At 39.1% G+C, this 23,421-nt stretch overlaps 1 protein-coding gene and 1 non-coding gene across 2 annotated transcripts in view; both read right to left on the reverse strand.

Annotated features, from left to right (window-relative positions):
• Nucleotides 1-23,421, reverse strand: part of LOC140245490 (tensin-1-like) — a 305,353-nt gene that overhangs the window by 24,984 nt on the left and 256,948 nt on the right. The window lies entirely within an intron of this gene.
• Trnai-gau (transfer RNA isoleucine (anticodon GAU)) lies at nucleotides 4,980-5,052 on the reverse strand. The gene has a single exon. It is a non-coding gene; the product is annotated as a tRNA-Ile (tRNA).

The raw sequence follows: 23,421 nt of genomic DNA on the forward strand, positions 1-23,421 counted from the left end.
TCCTCCTCCTACTCCTCCTCCTCCTCCTCTTCTTTCTCCTCTACCTTTTCATCCTTACTCCAACCAACATCATTATTCATCATCCTTCCTAGCAACATCATCACTGGACAAACAGTTGCTTTGACAAAAAGAGAAGGATGTAAGACAGCTAGGGTGTGTTATTTCTGGAATTATACATCCACAGAAGAGGAATTAATATCAGTAATTTCTCCTTTCTCATTTTTATCAAGTACCAAACATAGTGAAATACAAAATATAGACACACACAGACACACACTCCTAAGTGCATACACAAAAAGTATTCAAATTAAGCACGTTCTGAATTAAAAATCAGCCAATCACCTGACCCAGATACTTGCATGAAATAATATCTGGCTGACAGGTAATGATGAAATAGACTACGACCAAATACTAAATCACGGGCCAAACTCTCCCCGGATCCTAATTTCCAATCACTTTCAGTCCATCTCCCTTTGAAGTGCACGGTAGAAAAAAAAAAAAGTCCAGCAGGGCGCACCTAATAGAGTTCCATGCCAGCAGCTTACTTCTATCGTCTATATCATCACCGAACATAATTCCATTACAACGATTACTTCCACGCTAACAGCTCCGGAATAGCTTGCCGTTTTGAAATCATCGCTAATTCTGCTTTCATCTTCCTCCCCTCGCTCATCGTTCTCCCCCCCCCCCCCCCCCAACCATCTCATCATGATTACGACTTGCCTGTACCTGTACAGTCACTGCACATAGCCCACTGTGATATCATTGACGATAAATCTTGCTCGCCCTTTTCCGGGCTTCACTACTGATCGTAAACAGGCAGGCCACACAAACTCCCACCATTAAAGAGTTGTGATGCCCGTTTAATAAAACTTGTGATCAATCAAGTGGGTAAAAGAAGAAGAAGAAGGCAGGAGAAAATAAAAGAGATGGAGAGATGGGAAGAGAGAATATACGTCAGCAAACATCCACAAGTTTCTACCTTGGATGCACAAGAATGCTCTTAAACTTGACAACATCCACCATGCAGGTAATGAGCAATCGGTAGGCGTGAAAACAATTCTCACCGCATCGCAATGAAGACACGCCACAGTCACCGTGGTACGTCAGGCGTAACCCAAGTTTGGCGCCACATTATTGAATGAGACGAACGAGAATCCTAACACAGAAATTTCATTCATAACAAGTCTGGTCTTTTCTCTCAATTTGACTTGTTACAGTGAAAAAACCTCAAATTCCATGAATGAAGTAAGGCTGAATGATTTCTGGATAGGCTCATGAGAAGGCCATCTTGTTATTCTATGTACGATGCTGACCCAAATATACTAATTTCTAATACTATATTGGATGAAGCAGCTAAGGTCATTAAAAAAATTGCATGAACAAATGACATCTATATACACTCATTTGAAACCATATTGTCACACCTACAAGAGAGATACAGCACATCACTCACTGAATACCATCCTCTAGAAATCATCAAAACGGCAATATGCACATTAGACAGTTGTTCCAAACACCTCCCTGGTGTGGTTGACAATAACCACACCTGTCATTATTTTCTGCAAGTTTGAAATGTGTAATTCTTTTTGGCAAGTTTCATATTCATTGATTTGTGACAAGAAAACTGCCAAATCTGTTGAGGCTCCGGTGAGTCATGAACCAGGAAACATCACTACACTGAGAATTTCACTCTGTGAAGGAATACTTTAAGGTATTGATGGAAGATCTTGGAAATAGGGTTCAGAAGATGGCAAAGTCTTCCAAGGGGTGCAGTCGCATCCCCCTTGGGTTGGACTTCAAGTTTAGCACTTGACTGATGTTTCAAGGTTTACTCTCCAGCTCTGTGAAGAGGAAGTGGGGGTCACTGTGTCAATACGATGACCAAAAAGATCTCCCTGACAAATTTGTTCAAGACCAAGGAGAACGTGTCAATATTGACTGAAGCCACACTGGTACACGTTTGCTAAGTCTTTAAGGCAATCCAATTCAGATGTGATAGCCTTCTTCCAAGGCTAACGTTTGATTTGAATTCAACATAGACAAACAGTAAATTAGGGCAAGCAAAGCAGTCTCTGTGCATTTGATACCACATAAAGACAACCACATATTCTGAAGCATAAAAACAGATTTATTATCATTCCATTCAGAGAATAATGATTCATCTATATTTGTCTTGCATAGGACTATACTAACTATGAGCATACTGACTACACACTGCTGATGACTGAATGTGGCATATAACTTGGGGCTGGTGCAAAGACTACATTCATATAACATCCCTGAGTTTTATTTCATAATTACACTGGATCACAAGTTAACACCCATAAAGATGAAATAACTTTTAGCTGTATAGTCCCTTCCAGAGCACTACATGTAGACATTTCTGAATGACAAAAACTGGTACGAGCCTAGACTCAAGTCAATGATTAAAACCCATATGGCATTGTGGAGGACAACACTAGATCATCATTCTTGCATTGATTGACTCGTACATATGCTTTCAGTATTGATCACGCCTTCCAGCAGGACCAACCAACAGAATCATGTTAAGTCTAGAGGCTGCAGTTCTCTTGTGTGAGACCTCATTCTATATCAAATTTTGCCCCAAGATAGCATTATTTGGCACAAGAACAGCAAATGACATTTTCAAGTTCAACTTCAGTATGAATGTAGACACCATAGAGTGAGAAATTAACATATATTCTTTAAACTTCCTGATGTGTTCTTTAAATATTCCCAGTTACCTTGACAGAAAAGGTCTCAGGTGACCAGAATACATGGTGTTCAAGAGCAACATTAATGAGCTGTTATGGCATTGTTACCCCGTGGGTAATTATTTTCAGCCTTTGTATCTTTATATTTGTTAACCATCCAAAATATCTGGGTGATCATCAATAAGGGATAGTGAGTGAAGATTTTAATGAGGCAGAATAGAAAACTGATATCACATGGTGCAAATATAAGAATAAAAAACCACTTCATCTTTCTATGATTCAAGGGAATGGAGAAAGTAATATAAAGAAGTGGTGACCATGTGAAGAATAGTAGACAAGGATTTAAGGATGATGATAAATGATACGAAAAATGTCTTAGGCAGAATTAATGCTAAATCATCTTTTCTTTTTTGTGGCAATTCTTTTCATGTTGAACTTTAAGTCACAGGAAAAACAAAATGCACACACATCCAAATCATTTTTCCATCAAAACAATTCTTGCCAACTCATAATGCCTTACTAATCCCAAGCTTGTATTCATGATGAAAAGTTGAAAACAAAAATATTAGAAGGAATAGTATGAATCTGTCCGACAACGCTCAAGGACAGACGCAAGAACTAGAAATAAGTTAGGATCAGAAAGTCTGACAGGAAAGGAAGTGATACTGTCACATTAATTAAAAGTCTGTCTGCTCTATGGCAGATGTCCTCAACAACTTTTAATCTGGGACTTTCATCTAGTGCATTATCCAGCAAACAGTTTCAAATGAGGAAGTTATCTGATATTCAAATTCATGAAATTTTTCCGTCGAGATGTTTTCATTGCAACTGATTGACAAATTGCCCTACATCGACGTAAATAAGCACTGAATTGATCAGTGTTTTAGTAGTAGCCATGATAAAAAAATCATGGGCGTACATACTCGAGCAGGATTCGAACCTACGACCTCCTGATCACCGGACAGGCGTCATCTCCACTAGACCACCGAGCTTTCGCCCGACAGCAAGTGTTGGTTCTAGTCCTTATAGCATGCAGCGGATACTGCTTTGTTATTCAAATTCATGAAATTCTTCCGTCGAGATGTTTTCATTGCAACTGATTGACAAATTGCCCTACATCGACGTAAATAAGCACTGAATTGATCAGTGTTTTAGTAGTAGCCATGATAAAAAAAATCATGGGCGTACATACTCGAGCAGGATTCGAACCTACGACCTCCTGATCACCGGACAGGCGTCATCTCCACTAGACCACCGAGCTTTCGCCCGACAGCAAGTGTTGGTTCTAGTCCTTATAGCATGCAGCGGGTACTGCTTTGTTATTCAAATTCATGAAATTCTTCCGTCGAGATGTTTTCATTGCAACTGATTGACAAATTGCCCTACATCGACGTAAATAAGCACTGAATTGATCAGTGTTTTAGTAGTAGCCATGATAAAAAAATCATGGGCGTACATACTCGAGCAGGATTCGAACCTACGACCTCCTGATCACCGGACAGGCGTCATCTCCACTAGACCACCGAGCTTTCGCCCGACAGCAAGTGTTGGTTCTAGTCCTTATAGCATGCAGCGGGTACTGCTTTGTTATTCAAATTCATGAAATTCTTCCGTCGAGATGTTTTCATTGCAACTGATTGACAAATTGCCCTACATCGACGTAAATAAGCACTGAATTGATCAGTGTTTTAGTAGTAGCCATGATAAAAAAAAATCATGGGCGTACATACTCGAGCAGGATTCGAACCTACGACCTCCTGATCACCGGACAGGCGTCATCTCCACTAGACCACCGAGCTTTCGCCCGACAGCAAGTGTTGGTTCTAGTCCTTATAGCATGCAGCGGGTACTGCTTTGTTATTCAAATTCATGAAATTCTTCCGTCGAGATGTTTTCATTGCAACTGATTGACAAATTGCCCTACATCGACGTAAATAAGCACTGAATTGATCAGTGTTTTAGTAGTAGCCATGATAAAAAAATCATGGGCGTACATACTCGAGCAGGATTCGAACCTACGACCTCCTGATCACCGGACAGGCGTCATCTCCACTAGACCACCGAGCTTTCGCCCGACAGCAAGTGTTGGTTCTAGTCCTTATAGCATGCAGCGGGTACTGCTTTGTTATTCAAATTCATGAAATTCTTCCGTCGAGATGTTTTCATTGCAACTGATTGACAAATTGCCCTACATCGACGTAAATAAGCACTGAATTGATCAGTGTTTTAGTAGTAGCCATGATAAAAAAATCATGGGCGTACATACTCGAGCAGGATTCGAACCTACGACCTCCTGATCATCGGACAGGCGTCATCTCCACTAGACCACCGAGCTTTCGCCCGACAGCAAGTGTTGGTTCTAGTCCTTATAGCATGCAGCGGGTACTGCTTTGTTATTCAAATTCATAAAATTCTTCCGTCGAGATGTTTTCATTGCAACTGATTGACAAATTGCCCTACATCGACGTAAATAAGCACTGAATTGATCAGTGTTTTAGTAGTAGCCATGATAAAAAAATCATGGGCGTACATACTCGAGCAGGATTCGAACCTACGACCTCCTGATCACCGGACAGGCGTCATCTCCACTAGACCACCGAGCTTTCGCCCGACAGCAAGTGTTGGTTCTAGTCCTTATAGCATGCAGCGGGTACTGCTTTGTTATTCAAATTCATGAAATTCTTCCGTCGAGATGTTTTCATTGCAACTGATTGACAAATTGCCCTACATCGACGTAAATAAGCACTGAATTGATCAGTGTTTTAGTAGTAGCCATGATAAAAAAATCATGGGCGTACATACTCGAGCAGGATTCGAACCTACGACCTCCTGATCACCGGACAGGCGTCATCTCCACTAGACCACCGAGCTTTCGCCCGACAGCAAGTGTTGGTTCTAGTCCTTATAGCATGCAGCGGGTACTGCTTTGTTATTCAAATTCATGAAATTCTTCCGTCGAGATGTTTTCATTGCAACTGATTGACAAATTGCCCTACATCGACGTAAATAAGCACTGAATTGATCAGTGTTTTAGTAGTAGCCATGATAAAAAAATCATGGGCGTACATACTCGAGCAGGATTCGAACCTACGACCTCCTGATCACCGGACAGGCGTCATCTCCACTAGACCACCGAGCTTTCGCCCGACAGCAAGTGTTGGTTCTAGTCCTTATAGCATGCAGCGGGTACTGCTTTGTTATTCAAATTCATGAAATTCTTCCGTCGAGATGTTTTCATTGCAACTGATTGACAAATTGCCCTACATCGACGTAAATAAGCACTGAATTGATCAGTGTTTTAGTAGTAGCCATGATAAAAAAATCATGGGCGTACATACTCGAGCAGGATTCGAACCTACGACCTCCTGATCACCGGACAGGCGTCATCTCCACTAGACCACCGAGCTTTCGCCCGACAGCAAGTGTTGGTTCTAGTCCTTATAGCATGCAGCGGGTACTGCTTTGTTATTCAAATTCATGAAATTCTTCCGTCGAGATGTTTTCATTGCAACTGATTGACAAATTGCCCTACATCGACGTAAATAAGCACTGAATTGATCAGTGTTTTAGTAGTAGCCATGATAAAAAAATCATGGGCGTACATACTCGAGCAGGATTCGAACCTACGACCTCCTGATCACCGGACAGGCGTCATCTCCACTAGACCACCGAGCTTTCGCCCGACAGCAAGTGTTGGTTCTAGTCCTTATAGCATGCAGCGGGTACTGCTTTGTTATTCAAATTCATGAAATTCTTCCGTCGAGATGTTTTCATTGCAACTGATTGACAATGATTTGATTTTTTTATCATGGCTACTACTAAAACACTGATCAATTCAGTGCTTATTTACGTCGATGTAGGGCAATTTGTCAATCAGTTGCAATGAAAACATCTCGACGGAAGAATTTCATGAATTTGAATAACAAAGCAGTACCCGCTGCATGCTATAAGGACTAGAACCAACACTTGCTGTCGGGCGAAAGCTCGGTGGTCTAGTGGAGATGACGCCTGTCCGGTGATCAGGAGGTCGTAGGTTCGAATCCTGCTCGAGTATGTACGCCCATGATTTTTTATCATGGCTACTACTAAAACACTGATCAATTCAGTGCTTATTTACGTCGATGTAGGGCAATTTGTCAATCAGTTGCAATGAAAACATCTCGACGGAAGAATTTCATGAATTTGAATAACAAAGCAGTACCCGCTGCATGCTATAAGGACTAGAACCAACACTTGCTGTCGGGCGAAAGCTCGGTGGTCTAGTGGAGATGACGCCTGTCCGGTGATCAGGAGGTCGTAGGTTCGAATCCTGCTCGAGTATGTACGCCCATGATTTTTTTATCATGGCTACTACTAAAACACTGATCAATTCAGTGCTTATTTACGTCGATGTAGGGCAATTTGTCAATCAGTTGCAATGAAAACATCTCGACGGAAGAATTTCATGAATTTGAATAACAAAGCAGTACCCGCTGCATGCTATAAGGACTAGAACCAACACTTGCTGTCGGGCGAAAGCTCGGTGGTCTAGTGGAGATGACGCCTGTCCGGTGATCAGGAGGTCGTAGGTTCGAATCCTGCTCGAGTATGTACGCCCATGATTTTTTTATCATGGCTACTACTAAAACACTGATCAATTCAGTGCTTATTTACGTCGATGTAGGGCAATTTGTCAATCAGTTGCAATGAAAACATCTCGACGGAAGAATTTCATGAATTTGAATAACAAAGCAGTACCCGCTGCATGCTATAAGGACTAGAACCAACACTTGCTGTCGGGCGAAAGCTCGGTGGTCTAGTGGAGATGACGCCTGTCCGGTGATCAGGAGGTCGTAGGTTCGAATCCTGCTCGAGTATGTACGCCCATGATTTTTTTATCATGGCTACTACTAAAACACTGATCAATTCAGTGCTTATTTACGTCGATGTAGGGCAATTTGTCAATCAGTTGCAATTATCTGATATTGTCTCTTCATCTTCTTTAATCAGTGTGGTGTGACATTCCACTTTATACTTTCTGTCATTCCCCTCCCCCCTTTTCCTTTTTTTTTTTGGGGGGGGGGGGGGGTAAAAACATAAATTTATAGATTCTCCAAAGACTTGATTTCATGCAATTTTACTTGACTGCTCTGATAGTATAAAACTAATCTGTTCTTCATTTGGAGATGATGTGTCAGAACAATTTCAACATCACACAGTTACATGATCAAACACATGCAACTAAAAAAAATAATTAACCGTGTTACCTCCGATGCACATTATAACACTTCATCTGTCATGGAAATGTTCAATTTGTGACATTTCAGATAAATAAGTGTGTTATACCTGTAGTCAAAGAACTGAGATGACCCTATCACTATCCCTTTGTGTGCCACATGATATTCTGGCATTCAATGCTGACATTTTTTGCTCCACTTAAGCGGGGATGTTTCACTGCAAATGTTGTACTGATTGCAAGTTGCAGTCATGGCAGTTATCCAAGTAGCAGCCCAGGGAGAACCAATCAGTTGTGAGTATGTCAATTGTTGCCATGAGGATTGTGATTTTTTGGTAAAGTCTCACAACAACTGCAAACATCCTTATGAAACAGACCCCTGCTGCCTTAGTTTCATTATATAACATTCAATAAAGATGGAGTCTTTTCAGCCAGATTTCTCTTTTATTTTCCGGGGCAGTGAGATCATACCTGCACCTTAGCCATCTCCAGCCACAACTTTAATATGCCAGTTATATGCAAACAGATTTTCCATAGTACAGAGAGAGGTAGCAGAAACAGCCTCACTCCATTACACTCATGTGCATTACAACTGTGGATCATATGAGATGTTAAATACATTAAGGACTTATGAGCCAACAATATGTGAGCGCATCTTGAGCCCGCATCTGTTTGAGGACATGGAAATAAGGACCTACTACCTTTCAAAGAAACATCTGCGTGTTCATGCCAGGGAATGAATCATCTTGAAATCCTCTGCAAAGCTGCCCCAGTCTTGATTCCAGTCCAATGGAAATTGTCTCCCGAATAATTGGATTCCCGCCAGTACTCTAAGCCTTGGTAAACGTGACACAAGCCTGGAAATAACCAGGACAGTGTGTAGGCTTGCCAAAAACAAGAACAAAGGCACCAAAAAACTTTACCCCTCCTTTCCCTATCCCCCCCCCCCCCATTAAAAAAAAATGACAACAATGACCAAGAACGCAAGCCAAGAGATTAAAATTGTGAAACCCAACAATTCGGAGCTCGTCAAAACTGACAGCATAACTATAGCTGGAGGCATGCAAACATGATAAAGAGTTTACAGTCAAAAGACATGGCAACATGATCACAAGGTGAGGAAAATTGATTGAGTTGCTGCGTCTTCTTCATTTCCTGTCTTTAAAAGACCAACAAATATACTACAAAAATAAAAAACAATAACAAAATCCTCCACTACTATCTGTTTATGAGACTCAAACCGCAAGGGATGACTCACTGCCCAATTGGTCACAATTAGAAACTTTTTTCTTTCTTTTTAGCTCTTTGAGGGCAATTTCACTCATGCTGACGGTGGGCGGTCAAACTTTGTTTCGCTTGAGAAGAAATCTTGCTTTGAGTTTCTTAAACCTTGCTTCCGGATTAAGGTGACATAAAAGTGAATAGGCTCCTTCAGTGTATTTCATGACAGCCAACAATTATCAATGCATGAGCCTGGGCACTAAGTAATAAAATGTCACTGGGGTGACAAAACCTTGTATCTCAAATTCTGGTGAAAATCAGTTTTCAGGAATTATTGTCAGATAATCAGTTAAGTGATGTCTTGTCCAAATCCTAGCTGTCTTACCCCCAAAAAGAAGCCACCATGGCATGTCAAAGGATATGCTATCCTATTCATCATAATGCTTTGGCTGCCATGTTTTTTTTCTCTCTCCTGAACATTTGATATTTTTGAGATGCAAGGTCTTTGAAAGTTAGGTTGAATGGTATGACATGAGTCACCATTCAAACTTTGATAATATCTTTATCTCCACACAAAGATATTTTATGTGAGCTTATCAAATCAAGTACAAGTACACTGTGCTATGACATGAGACTCTTTTTCCAGCAACTTTAAAGGGTGTGTACAGTTTTGGTCGAGGTGAAGATTTAGCTTTTAACATTTTGTGAGATATTCAGAAAACACTCTATGAGATGCAAAAGAGCATGCAGTTCTAAGGGGTATCAAAACTTTATTCGATGAAAATCGTTTTTGAAATGGCTGAGATATCCAAAAACAAAGTGAAACAAAGAGATACTAATAAAGTTGGGGCATGTCGCCTTTTATCATTAGCACTATTTTGGATATCTCAGCCATTTGAAAACCAATTTTCATCAAATAAATGTTGAATCCCTCTTAAAATTACATGCTCTTTCGTATTTCATAGGAGGCTTTTCACTATCTCACTTAGGAATGTTCAAAACATGAATTCCTACCTCAACCAGTACTGTACAGTCCCTTTAAACAAACTCACTTCTGGGAATTCCCCAGTCTTACTCTTTCCCAACCCCCCCCCCCCCCACACACACACTATTGCCAAAAACAAATTAGGGTGTCTGAAAAGGGATTTTCTCAGTTGGGGGGGGGGGGGGTGGTAACTTGTTTGTTGGGAGAGATGTGGGTATGCACACCTGTAAATGAACGTCATGATATGGCATATGGCACATACACTACAACAGATTCACAAAGCTTTAATTGCCATGACAATAAAGCTGTAGGGCCTAAATACCCATTTTATAGTTTCCCACAAAGTATTTGAATTTTGATGTCAGTGAGAGTACAAAAATGGCTTGGAACCAAATGAATAATTTTTCTTTCATATGTGGCAAAAGTTGAGTCTTTATCTGTAAGAATGTAGGAATAAACATTACTTTTTTCTTGGTGTGAAATGCATAGCAAACGTAAGGCTTCAAAGTGCTCTCTCTCCTTTTCTTTCTTTTTCTCTTTTTTTTTTTGGGGGGGGGCGATAGAGAAGAGGGATATCTGGGTCATTCATGACTGCATGATGTGCACTGTCTCCATGTTTCAGTGCCCAGTAACAAGACACACAAAGAGCTTACTCATGCTCCGCGGCGGATTGGCGAAATCTTTCTGCAGCCCAGTGACAAGAAAAAGCTCACTATCCTTGGGCGGGATTACTGAGCCTCTGTAATCCAATCGCTGGCCCAGCAAATGAGTCTAGACTCAGTAGTGCCATCCTAGTCAAGCTCAGTGGTCCCTAAGAAAGACGTTTTCTGCCTTTCTTCAATGTACCTCCAAGAGATCTGTCTCTCTCTGACTGTTCTATTCTCCCTCATTTCTTCTCTTTCTTTTCTCCTTTTATTTCTTCCATTGTTAAGACTTCTCCATGACTCACATGATTCCACAGCTTGGAAATATTACCTCTTTAAAGTAAGCATGGGTAAAAATTTGGCAAAATCAGTCACTAAAGAAACTTCCAAACAGCAGTATAAAAGGTACGATGCCACATTTCTTCTTTGTTTGACCAAATAGCATAACTTGACCAGCAGTTACTTCATGAAAAATAAAATCAACTCAGGGAATGTTATTTGTATTACACTAAATGATCAAACCTTCACCTGTATAATTTTTCTTCAAGCAAATAAAAAAGTTGTAAAAAAAAATCAAAATCTTCTACTTTTTTTGACCAAGTATACCCAAGGAAAAAAAAAACACACTTATAACACTGCACAAGTACATAGGGCCTAGGTAGTGTGCAAGTTGCACAGACAAGAAAAAAAAAAAGGTATGACAAAGTGTTTTGATAACTCCATAGGCCTACCTGGTTACTAATCATAGAAATCCTACATTATCATATTCATTCACTCACTTTTCAAGACTGAATACAGCTCAGCTAATCTGTACACTTAAATTTATTCATAAACCTTCAGTGAAATAGTCAGCCCAGACAATGGTACAGTCTCCAGAAAACATGATGACCACAAGAAGCTAGACTGTTTTGACCTCCACCTGGTTGTGTATGTAGGCCTACCCTCAAAGGGGCTGGGTAACAGCTACTGTTAAATGTGGTGAGGATGAATGTAAACATGACATGCCCACAGTGAGGGTTTATCTTTGCTAGTCCATTTCAGACAAGCTCATTGTCTTTTTCTGTACATATATGCAACATGGGAGGTTGGTAGTGAAGATTCCCTCTTTGTATCTCACTGCTGTTCACAACAACTTTACAATATTGCTCTAATCCTGCCTATGAATAGGAGGAGAAGGTGTTTGAAAGAAGTTCGCTCAGTGACTCATCTACACTGTGATTGTCAATGTGGTCAACACTGGGATAAAATCTCAGCAACAAGTGACCACTCAGCTGGGAAACCTTGCACGTAACTCCTAGGGTGATACCAAACCATGAAGTCCCTTCAAAACCATGGAAGACTTTTCACTTGTTTGGTAATAGGCTTTTGTCCCTTTTGGAAGAGAGGTAATACCTTTTGTTGAGAGGCACATAAGCATCATAATTTAGACAACCATCAGATGTAAGCCTATTGATTTCAAACTGATGATAAGGAGAAGAAAATGCTACTTTCAATTTTCAACAACAGAATCAGCTACTTGCTCATTTGCACACAACCTTATCTTGTAATTCTAGCATGTGACTGTGACTTTACTCATGATCTTTATCCACACTTTGATTTTAAAAAGGTGATGAAATGATAGTATCATGTTTTCATTTGAAAAGAAAACCCAAACAAACTGCAGATTAAATCAGTATGTAATAAATGCATAGATGCATGTAGGGGCCTATTTGACTTACTTCAAGAGTAAAAACAAGGCAAAAGAAATCATTAGGCCTACATTTTGAGTCAGTACCACTGTGCATATTTCCATGAGATCAATATTTTTGCTTTATTTCATTATGTATTTTGTAATGACGTACAAACTACAAACTTCATGCTTTCAGGTTGGCCAAGACACATACAGAAGGAGTAAACAAAGGGCACCCAATCTATGACCTGAAAATATTAGACAAAATAAATGAATTGCATTACCGAATTGTACCATATGGAGTGATTTATCGGCATGATAAATTGACTACTAGTAGTTGTACTTGTACAATTCCACCCATAGTTCACTGAACTGTCATCTTAAATTACCTCATGTGATTTTTTCCATGGGGTGATGACCCCTTTAATTCTTCACCAGGCATTCTTGTAGCAGAGAACACACTTGTGACATGAGTAATGGGTGTTCAAGGAACTTGAAACATTCTCTGGAGGGGTCTTCTGACATCTGAGGAGATGTACCAGTAGTCTCTTCAAACTAGTTCTATTGCAGGTTTTTTGGGGTTTTTTTTTTTGTACACATGTGCAGTCTGCTCTCTTTACAAAGTGTTTCATAGAAGCAATGTGTAAACAGAAGTCAGGAAAATCCTCATCACCTTGTAAAATAAATGACCTATCATACTTTTTCTTTTGAAATATGGTATCTATGATTATTAACCACGGTGTAACTGCATCAGGAATCATCTGAAAAACAAGAGGGCCTGCGAGTCTAAGACTAGTCAATGGCATCATTTTTCCAGACCTGCTCTTGAGCAGAATTTCTGGTATGGGTCACTAACTTTGAAGCTTGTAGTTGAGGTGGGGTTGGGAGCATATGGAATTCCTTGTTGAGATGGATTTCACTGAAATTGCTGGCGTAACTTTGAATATTACTTGCTACTCAGAAAAGATGCAGGATTTCAAATCACCTTGTAATACAGGCAGGTAAAGGGGAGAACATCGACCTCTCCATGAAAATTCTACCTTTACAAATTTGTACTAGAGATCTTGCTGTAACTCTGTCTAAGCTGCCTGAAGTTGAGCTCAATTTCTTACAGGTACAGTAGACAAGAATTGGTTTCCGGATCCTCCCACACTTCTTTGGAAGTTTTTGACAGTGAATGAGACATTTACATTCCACTCTCTAACATTGTGGTATCAAATCACAAGGAACTTTTCCTTTAATTTCCTTCTATTGTGCTTTGCCAGTTTTACGCCTGAGTTGTGACATAATGGCCAAGAATGAATAATTGGTCATTGGAAGAGGACATTCTCAGCTTCAATGATCTATTTCTCATTCTAAAACCCTCTCAAAACACACCATGACAAAGGCATGTAAAATATTGACCCTTTCTAAACTTGTAGCTTATATCCCTCTCTGTTATGAAATAAAAAGTTGCTATGGTTGGGAACATGAATAAAGTCAAACATCCAAAGTAAGTAGAGGAGGACAGAAAGACAGACAGAGAAAGAGATGGACAAACAGACAATTAGAGAAAGAGAGGGGGGGGGGGGATGGGAGGATGGGGGCCGGGGAGGAGAGAGGATGTGAAGAAAGAAATTAAAAATGTCATTCACCTTTATCCATCCATCACACACCTGAGATTAAAAAAAGAAAGATCACCCTTTTGAAATCACTGCAGTCGAATAGCATGCCCAAAGCTCCCGATTAACAGTATATTGCATGATGGATCACTTTAACTGACCCCTACATCTCAGTCTACAATTGAAAAAGTGCTACAGCCTTCCTCTTTCATGGCAGAGAGTGGAGTCATTTCACTACCTCCTCCCCCCCCCCCACTATTCCCTAAGGTGCTCCAATCCCCTCACCTTCATAGCATATGCACATTCAAATGTGTCCACACTTCGTCATTAACCTACATTCAGCAATCAGCATGCACATTGGAGTGCTTTCTTCGCCAACTGGCACATTATGTGTGGAAATTAAGGTCAATGACTAGAGATTAACTAATCCATGTAAATCCAGTTGTATCACCTTGACCTTCCTGTTGGACCATGTCTTTACTTTCCCTAGCCCATAGGGTGTAGGAAAACATGTAAATCCCCCACATAAATGTATGTACTTGCCATGTATGGGTATCAAGATTTCCATGTTTGATTGGCAGGTCACAGAGTTTGTGCATTATTGTTGCAGGGGACCTTGATAGCAGTTTGCTGTTGCCAAGGACACAATTTCCTGCATGTGAACACTTGCAAGTAAACTCATGCACAATTTGGAAATATATTTCTGAAATATGATTACAAAAGAGTTTTTGGTATGTGTGAATGCCCCCTGCATTAAACACAGTAGGACACCAGAGAACACTAGAAATATTTCTTTCCCCCCCCCCCCATCTTCTCTTCCTGCGTATGACATTGACAAATTTGCCCTGTATATTTACAACTGGTCAGAAGGTGACTGCTACTCACATTCCTGTAATTTTCTCTTCCTTAGCCCTTCCATCAAAGTTCAACATCTTTTCCTAATGCTGTCAGTCAGAAAGTGAAAATTAACCATTTACCTGATGCTGCCATGACAACACCACTCTCCTTCTATTAAACTTAAAAAAAAAAAATCTACAACCATGTAAACAATATTGAGGAAATCCACGATGTTTGTGATGTCATGACCATGGAATTTTTCCTGCCTGAAGTATATTGTGGTCTAGACTTCTGACTACCAAAAGAAGACAAAAAATGGAGGCTTGAATATCAGCAAATTCCAGAGGAAGAAAAAAAAAGATTACTGTCTGAGAAAATTAACCAGATGCTGATGGATGGTTCTTGTGTTTACACATGACTGCATGAATGAAGCTGGTGCAAAATTTGCCTCCATTTATGGCCTGTCACATCCAGTCCAGAAAATTTGATGTCTACAGTGAACTGGTCCTTCACAAGAAAAACGCAAAGCTGAGCTATCACATGTAGGTTATCACTTTTAAATTCTAATACTTGAACATCACTACAACAGAGTTGACAAAATGGAATGGTAATTTTTTCAAAACAGGTTATTAAAAACTATTTTCCTCTATTTGCTACAAATTAAAACTTGAAAATAATTCACACTGACTTCCTATTTCAACCTGCATACTATTTTCAAGGGTGCATGGTAGCAATTCGTATAAAAAAAATCATATTCTTAGAATATGAACTATTTCACGTGAGTACAACTATCTTGAGAACTTAGATATAGAAAAAAAATTGATTTTACACATAAAAGGCTTCAACTGGAAATGAAAAAGTTATACAAAATGTACGCAAAAAAGCAGTGTGAACAAGATTTTCAAAAGTGTTGTGCCCCCCCCCCCCCCTGAAGAGCAAGAAGAATGTTACCAACTATCCACACACTACTGACATCATAGGCAACAGCCATTGCCGCAAATCTCTGGTGAATAATTCTGTCACCCCACCTAATTTGCCCTCACAACGTCAGACAGCAAAAATGTTTACCGATACACGACTCTCACATGCAGTGAATCTATTTCCATATTTGGTACCATCACTTCCGGAACAATGATGAAAAGACCCCACCATCATTCCTAACCAGAGGGAACTCATCCCCCCACCCCTACAATCAAACCTTTGACCCTACATTTCCTGTCTTCATGAATTCACTATGAATCTATCAAGCTGCAATTCATTTCCCCTTTTTATCATTTGATTGTAAGACATTTTAAACATTACTACTGCAGAACACCCAATGTCTGTTTTTTTACAGAGTAGTACCCCAATCGATGTATTTGGCTAAAGTAAGCATTTACGCATTGCCATGCCCCTGTGTGGGTGTTGCTATTTTCTCCCAACATAAAATTCCTTTGCATTGTGCCCATGCAACATCATTGTTTGCAACTTATGAACTGCACCACTGCTTCCCTTAAAGGGAAATGATGAACGGAAACAAAAACTGGTGGTGTAGACTTTCAAAAAAAAAGCAAACTTTTTGCAAAAACAAGATTGCTAATAATTATGCTGCCACCATTACCATTTTCAGTAACTTTTATGTTTTATCAATGGACCAGAGCAGAGAATATAGAATGATTTGTACAGAAGAAATACCTCTGTCTTTTCACGAGGGTAATTTTTGTTCCATGTGCTGTGCACCCCACATTCTCCTGGGGAAGGATGAACTTAATCCCATTAGAAGAGATCTCAGGGGTGTAAATTGAGGCCCTGTCCACTGGTAAGAGGTATCATGTGCTCAGACTTGAAATAATTACATTGTTGTTGATCTGTTGCAAAACATTTAGGGCAACACACAGGAAGGTGACTTGTACAGCGTCAACGACATCAATATTGTGTAAAGTACTGTTCTGAGATTTTGAAGGTTATTGGAGAGTTGTTATTTCACAACTACAGTATATCAGGTATGACATCACATATATCAGAAACAATTAATGTGAAAGCTATGTTGCAATGACAACCAAAGTTTCAGCAGTCAACAGAATCCTGCCACTTTTTAGTTTTTTTTTTTCTTTCAATAATAGGCAATGTACAATAAGCAATGAGTAATGTCATTGACAGTGAGTGAATTGTTTTCCTTATGTAGCAGTTATAAACATTTCTACACATTCACAGTAAGTATGTTAACATAAAATCAACTTGGATTACACATACATGTAAGTATCGTAGGTTATATCTAGCTTTCCAACTGCTTTGTTTTGACGGTCTGAAGATTTGGGCCATTTGAACCATCACTAACATAGCTCACTGGTTTATTAGCCCTTTGCCCAAAAATATTGAAATTTCTCATAGAGTTAGTATAAAGTACACCTGGTGAACTGATTAAAAGTGTGTATCTTCATGCCAATAACTTCATAATTTGTTATTCAGCGCATGAGTACAAAATATGTTAATATTGCACTAATTTGGCACAGGGCTGCTTGAAATTTAGCACTTCTGTACATCTTTTTGATAAATAGGTATGGCTGAACTGAAAGATATTGCACATAATATTGCTGCAGACTGTAAGCCTGCTGCATGGGACTCACTGAGCAAAACAAAATACGCCAGCAATCAAAAACTCCTCAATTACTGTTGAGCCGACGTGTACCAGAAACAGGCGTGCACTGGGCAATAAAAAACGGGCCAACGAGATGTGACTTGGAAAGGATCAAACATGACCCACACGCAAAGACATCAATTTTCTCCCCAAGTGCACATCACGGAGGACTGACAAAATGAATAAGGTATCTCTCGTCTGGGCAGCGGAGCCCTGAAACAAGCACAAGGGCATACAAATTGATTGCTGCGGAGTCACCTTGTGCACAGTGTTGCCAATTAGGCACATTGCAGCATAGATGGGATCAGGGAAGCAAGGGAAATGCTCAAATCAAGTTATTAGCATCTACATGGTCCTAGATATTCCCAAAGAAGTGGAGAGGAAAAAGAAAAACAGAATCTCAATTTCATTTCTGACTGGGAAAAGCCATTTCCTTTTAAAAAGTTTGGGGCATGATTAAGTTGGACCTTCAAGTTTTTTCTTCAAGAGTAAATGATTTCAATGACATATTGTGATCTAAATATTTGATTATGCTGCTCACTCTTCATTGACACTGATGAAATTTGAACAAAGTTCACTTTTTTTTTTACATAAGTGGATTGCAAGATTCGTATTGGAAATATAATAGAGGGCGAAGTATTCAATTATAAAACTTCACCAAAGTCCTCCTTATCACTGTCTAAATGAACATTTGTTAGAGTGAACATCCATAAATACATGTCATGGCATGATACAGTGATTTCTTTATTTTTTTTTCCTGTAGGGCAATATTAATGCACATTTTATACTTCATTATTAGAGCTACATGTAGCCAAGATACTGAACAGAAATAGAAGAGGGGAGGATGGCTCAAGACAACTTAATTGGTATTTTGCTAGGAGCACACTCTACTATAGGCCTACATCACATGCATACACAATGCACTATGGGCTACTTGCAGGTAATTGCCTTTGCTAGGGGAAGAGAGAGGAAAGAATGACAATTAAAAGCAGGTACCACAAATAACACCTGACAAAAACTTGTCTTGGCTAATGCTCTAGTAATCCTTCAAAAGTCGATGAAAAAGTGAAAGGTAAGCTGCCAGTATTCAGTCCAGTGTCAAGGGTCTTTTGTGCCGGAAGGCTGGGTAGGGGAGATCGATCACTGAGGTGCAAAGCGGGCCTTTTCAAAGGGCTATGCCATGTTTTCCAACAATCAACGTTTGTTGGCTCAACTTGGATTACTGTCAGAATGAATCAATTTTAATATGTTTGTTCTCTCCCTATCCCTACTCCTTTTTTTTCCCTGTTTTCCCTCTGTCTCTTTTCCTTTCTATCTGGTCTTGGTCCCTTCTCTGGTCTTTAAATTCTAGATACCATGTGAAATATGATACAATAAACATATCAAAAAGTAATTGCAATTTGAGTTTAATCACTCTCTCTCTCTCTTTTCTCAATACTCAGAATCTTCTGGAGAATTTGTTTGTTAAATCAAAAATATTTACTCTTCAGAACAAATCTAAGTTAAGATACAAGTACAAAAATTCTGAACTTCGAATGGAGCCCAGGGGCAGATTTTTTTTTTTTATTTTTTTTTTTACTACATGCACCTTGTCATTACACGGTGACATAGCTCAGGAGCAAATTACTTCAGCTAAGATCCATAAAAGTATGCAGACTAGCTCCTGAATACCTTGATTAAAGTAGACCTAGTCTGATATAAAGTTCAAGGAGTTTGGTCATTTACCAATATACCAATCATATTTCTTGATCCACATTTCGAAGTTATTTACCACATTCTTGGACAAAGTATGAAGTGCCTGTACTACAAAGTGCTGACATTATATTGAAGATGGCTCATACTAAATACAATACATGTATCATCAAATTTTTCCTTGTACCCACCCTTCCTCTCTAAAAAGGACTGAGACTATAAAAGGTCTCTATATACCAAAAACAGTATGTTTCAAGGTGTATGCACAACAATGACAATCTACATTATGTTGCCTCCACATTTATTCTGCAGTTATGGGTCTGACTACGGCATCTTCCTTGCAGGCAGAGTGAAATCATTTGTCTCAAACTTTACCATGTTTTTACCAACAAAATGAGCAATATAGATTCTTTGCCTCTTCAATTACATACTCTGCAAAACAATTTCAATGAAAATGTAAAAGTAACAATAAATGTAATAAATTAATCTCTCCTCCCTCTTTCTTTTCAGAACAACGAGAATTATTGGGTCAACTGCAGAATAGTGGGCAATAAGATCAACTCTGTTCCTGCCATTAAGTCAGATAAGTCTTCTCTTATCATCATATTGCATGCTGAGAGAAGGAAGCGGTGATAAGAAATGTAAACAAATCTCCAATCGTGTTTGTGCTATGGAAATGGATGGCATTTTAGGCATACAAACATTGATATACAAATGCAAATACCAAACTGATGGTACCTCCACAAATGTCCCCACCCATCTTGTACTAGAAGCTGAATGCCTCAATTCAAGTTCATACAAATTGACACCTTTGCAAGGAATTGCATTAATGTTTGACTGAAAGAAACCCCCATCAACTATGAATGCAGAGTAATTTGATGAACATAACATCATATGGCTTGTATGTATGTATATGTGTATATATATGTGTGTGTGTAATTAGACCTACATTAATATTTCCATAGAAAACATAAGAAAATGAGCATGGGGTGGGGGAAGAAGGGGTTTATGTTTTCTCTTTTGGTTAGAAGTTAGGATATAATCCTGACTTGAAAATAACAAAATGTGATAATCATATGAATAACATTTAGCTAATTTGTCTTTGTTTTGTTTTGTTTTTGTTTGTTTTTTAACATCATAGGAGTCACAACATCATAACACTATCATAATGAGCAAAATTACAAAGGGGACCCATATCTATGCTTTAGACAAAGTATGCAATTATATTATTTTTGATGGTTTTTCGATCTTTCAAAAGTTATCTCAATCATTAGAGTTAATGCCATTACACAGCAAGTATTATACCATAAATGTATTACTGCATGCAGAAACAAATTGTTTACTATGTCATATCCAATCACACCATTTCCAAAACAGACCTAGTTTGATGGTCAATGATAAAAGAATAACTTGCAATAATAAAGAACAAGAGAGAGAGAGAGAGAGAGAGAGAGAGAGAAATGGAGGGATGGTACAAAGGAATAAATTGACCCAAAATTATGAAGACAAGATGCGAAGTTTCTCCCTCAGCCTTAAGAATAAAGGTCAAACAAATTAGCATTTTGTTAGACCAATAGGTCAGTGCATCCCCCTCTATTCATATTAATTTATTATCTGCCTAATCATATAACATCTCACAGGACTTCCGATTTATTGAATCTTTCCATCAATCCAACGGAGCTAGAGCCGGATGTCCTCTTGATGCGTGTTTTGACTTACAAAACAGGGCATGGCTCCTATCAAATCTCATGCACGAGCTACTGTGTGTGTTCGTAGGAGACAAGCTTGGAAACAAGCTTTCCCTCTGAGCATCAAATTGTCTGCTGCTTCCATACCATCAATTCCATCAAATATGACACTTGGGACAATCTAAGCACCAGAGCCATGTATATGTATGTACTAGTATATGTGTGGTGTGTGTGTTTCATATCTCTAATATTTGTTATGACTTGTCTGTTGATATCATATGGCATGAGGGAACCAGCAACACCAACTGCCATAAGTTTTGGTTCCAAAACCAAAACTGTCCGCAAAGGATTTTCAAAATGCCTTTCTTTCAGTTTCATCACACAGGTTTCTCATGTACCGGTAATTCTTACCCACTGCAGTACCATTTCTACTTGAAGTCATTTATCATTATATATTTCTGAATGAACTGTAAATGAGGGAGTTTAGCAGGAATGTTCACATATTTCATTTCATGAATAGATGGGAATGAAAGAATATTTACTGAATGCTGTATGGTTACAAGAACTTCTCATATGCTTACCATTATCTATATCACAAAGAAAAATTCTCATCACCCCTTTTCTGTTTTAGTTTGATAATGGTAGTCACTCTTAACCAGACTCCTTGTATACAGGCTTCCAGTGACACAACACATTGAGCCCACAGCATTTGCCAAAACTCTGGGCTGAAATTTGAGTGAAAGGGATACTGGGTAATCCTACCTCCTTACCTGTGGCCAAGCATTTGTGTCAATATGTAGTGTTGGATTATAAGGCTCTTTTGCACAGACTTTGTTGATTCATGACTAACAAATACTGGCATCTCTACTGCAAGTTAGCCCATGAGAGAGGGAGTGATTGGAACCTATGTAGCACAGGCAAAGATATTCCACTCAGTCTTTGGTGGCTGATTTGTTCTGCACTGGAAAAGAATCACCTAAATCATGGTTGTAACAGATGGAAAGCTAGAATTTGCAGATAATAATGAAGATTTACAACAAATCTATGATGCATATACTCCATATTGAATCCTCATAGAAACACACTATCATTTACAGATTCTTTGAACTCAAACTTTACTTCAATAGCTGAAGTCTAAATCATACTGATCATTCTTGGAAAAAATAAGATTCTGAAAAATTAAACATTTCAGAACTGCCTCTCAAATAAGTTATTATTTGCCAGTTTCCCCAAGAACTGTTGAGTATTTTTGACTTATGCAGATCTTCCTGAATGCCAAATCACACAGGTATGGAAACTTTTCTCATTATTACGCCTGGTAGATAGTCTACTGAGCTCAGTATATCAAAACTACTCATAAATCTTGGTGGTATCCATGGTTACAAGGACAAACAAGGATGACCACTTTGTAAACCTAATTAAACAGCATGCATTCAGTCAGGCAGCTCTTCTACTTTATTCTCTGTGAGGGATTGTGGGGAACCATGTCCATGGTCAAACATAGGCCTGGACATGGTCACTCCTAAAAGCCTATTTAGTTGCTCTAGTTTTTAATAGCATATTGGTCATCCTGGAGGCAGCATGGTGAGATGGAGAGGGAGAGAAGGAAAGAAAGAGAGGGAGAGAGGGAGAGAGAGAGAGAGAGAGAGATGGAAGCAAGAATGATAGCATGATTAATCAAACCATGGACACAATCCATTAGCCAGGTCTACAGCATATTACATCCCTTGCTGTACATGTGCCTATGCACTTGACCTAGAAATAGCAATCTCGTACTCATAGATGAGACTGGTAACCAAGACTACTGTATGGTATGCTGCAAACATAAAAACCTTATTTTTTTCTTCTGTATTTCCCATATCAACAATATGGATAAAATATGTCCTTTTCAGTCTTTGGAACTAATTTGCACCCATCATCAGGGTCAATTCACTGATACATTATCTTATGCACACATTGCCATTGAGATCACAAGGTTCTACTATTCTAGCGCAGTGTCAAACATTTACAGTTGCACAAACAACAGGCAAACGACCTCAGATACAGTTGTTGCAAGTATTAGTGCAGGCAATGCATGGTTATTAATTTCACAAGGCAATTCGATCTCTGAAAAAGGCAATTTGATCTCTGAAAAGTTTAACAGACTGTTCAAAGTCTGAGTTAAAAAAAGAAGAAGAATAGCCTTATGGCTCCAATAAAGTGACTCCCCGGCCGCCTCCCCCACATCCACCATGTGTAAGTTGTTCTCTACATTTTTCCAACCATACATCAGATTGTATACAATTGTCATGGTGATATATTTGTTTGCTTGCACAGATAAAGCCCAACATAAACAAATAAACAATCTATTCACGCACTTCCCACAGGTGACCATGAATATCACTGAACCTGCAATCTGTTTTTGTAACTTATGCTTGTGGCTTTAAAACGTCATTTGCAAAGCAAACACACTCCTGCATTTTCCATATATGGCAACTGTTTATACACATCAATGAAAATCCTGTAAATGATTTTCATATTTTCTAACGTTTTGAA

The sequence above is a fragment of the Diadema setosum genome, chromosome 22, assembly GCF_964275005.1.
Source record: "Diadema setosum chromosome 22, eeDiaSeto1, whole genome shotgun sequence".
Classification (NCBI taxonomy): domain Eukaryota; kingdom Metazoa; phylum Echinodermata; class Echinoidea; order Diadematoida; family Diadematidae; genus Diadema; species Diadema setosum.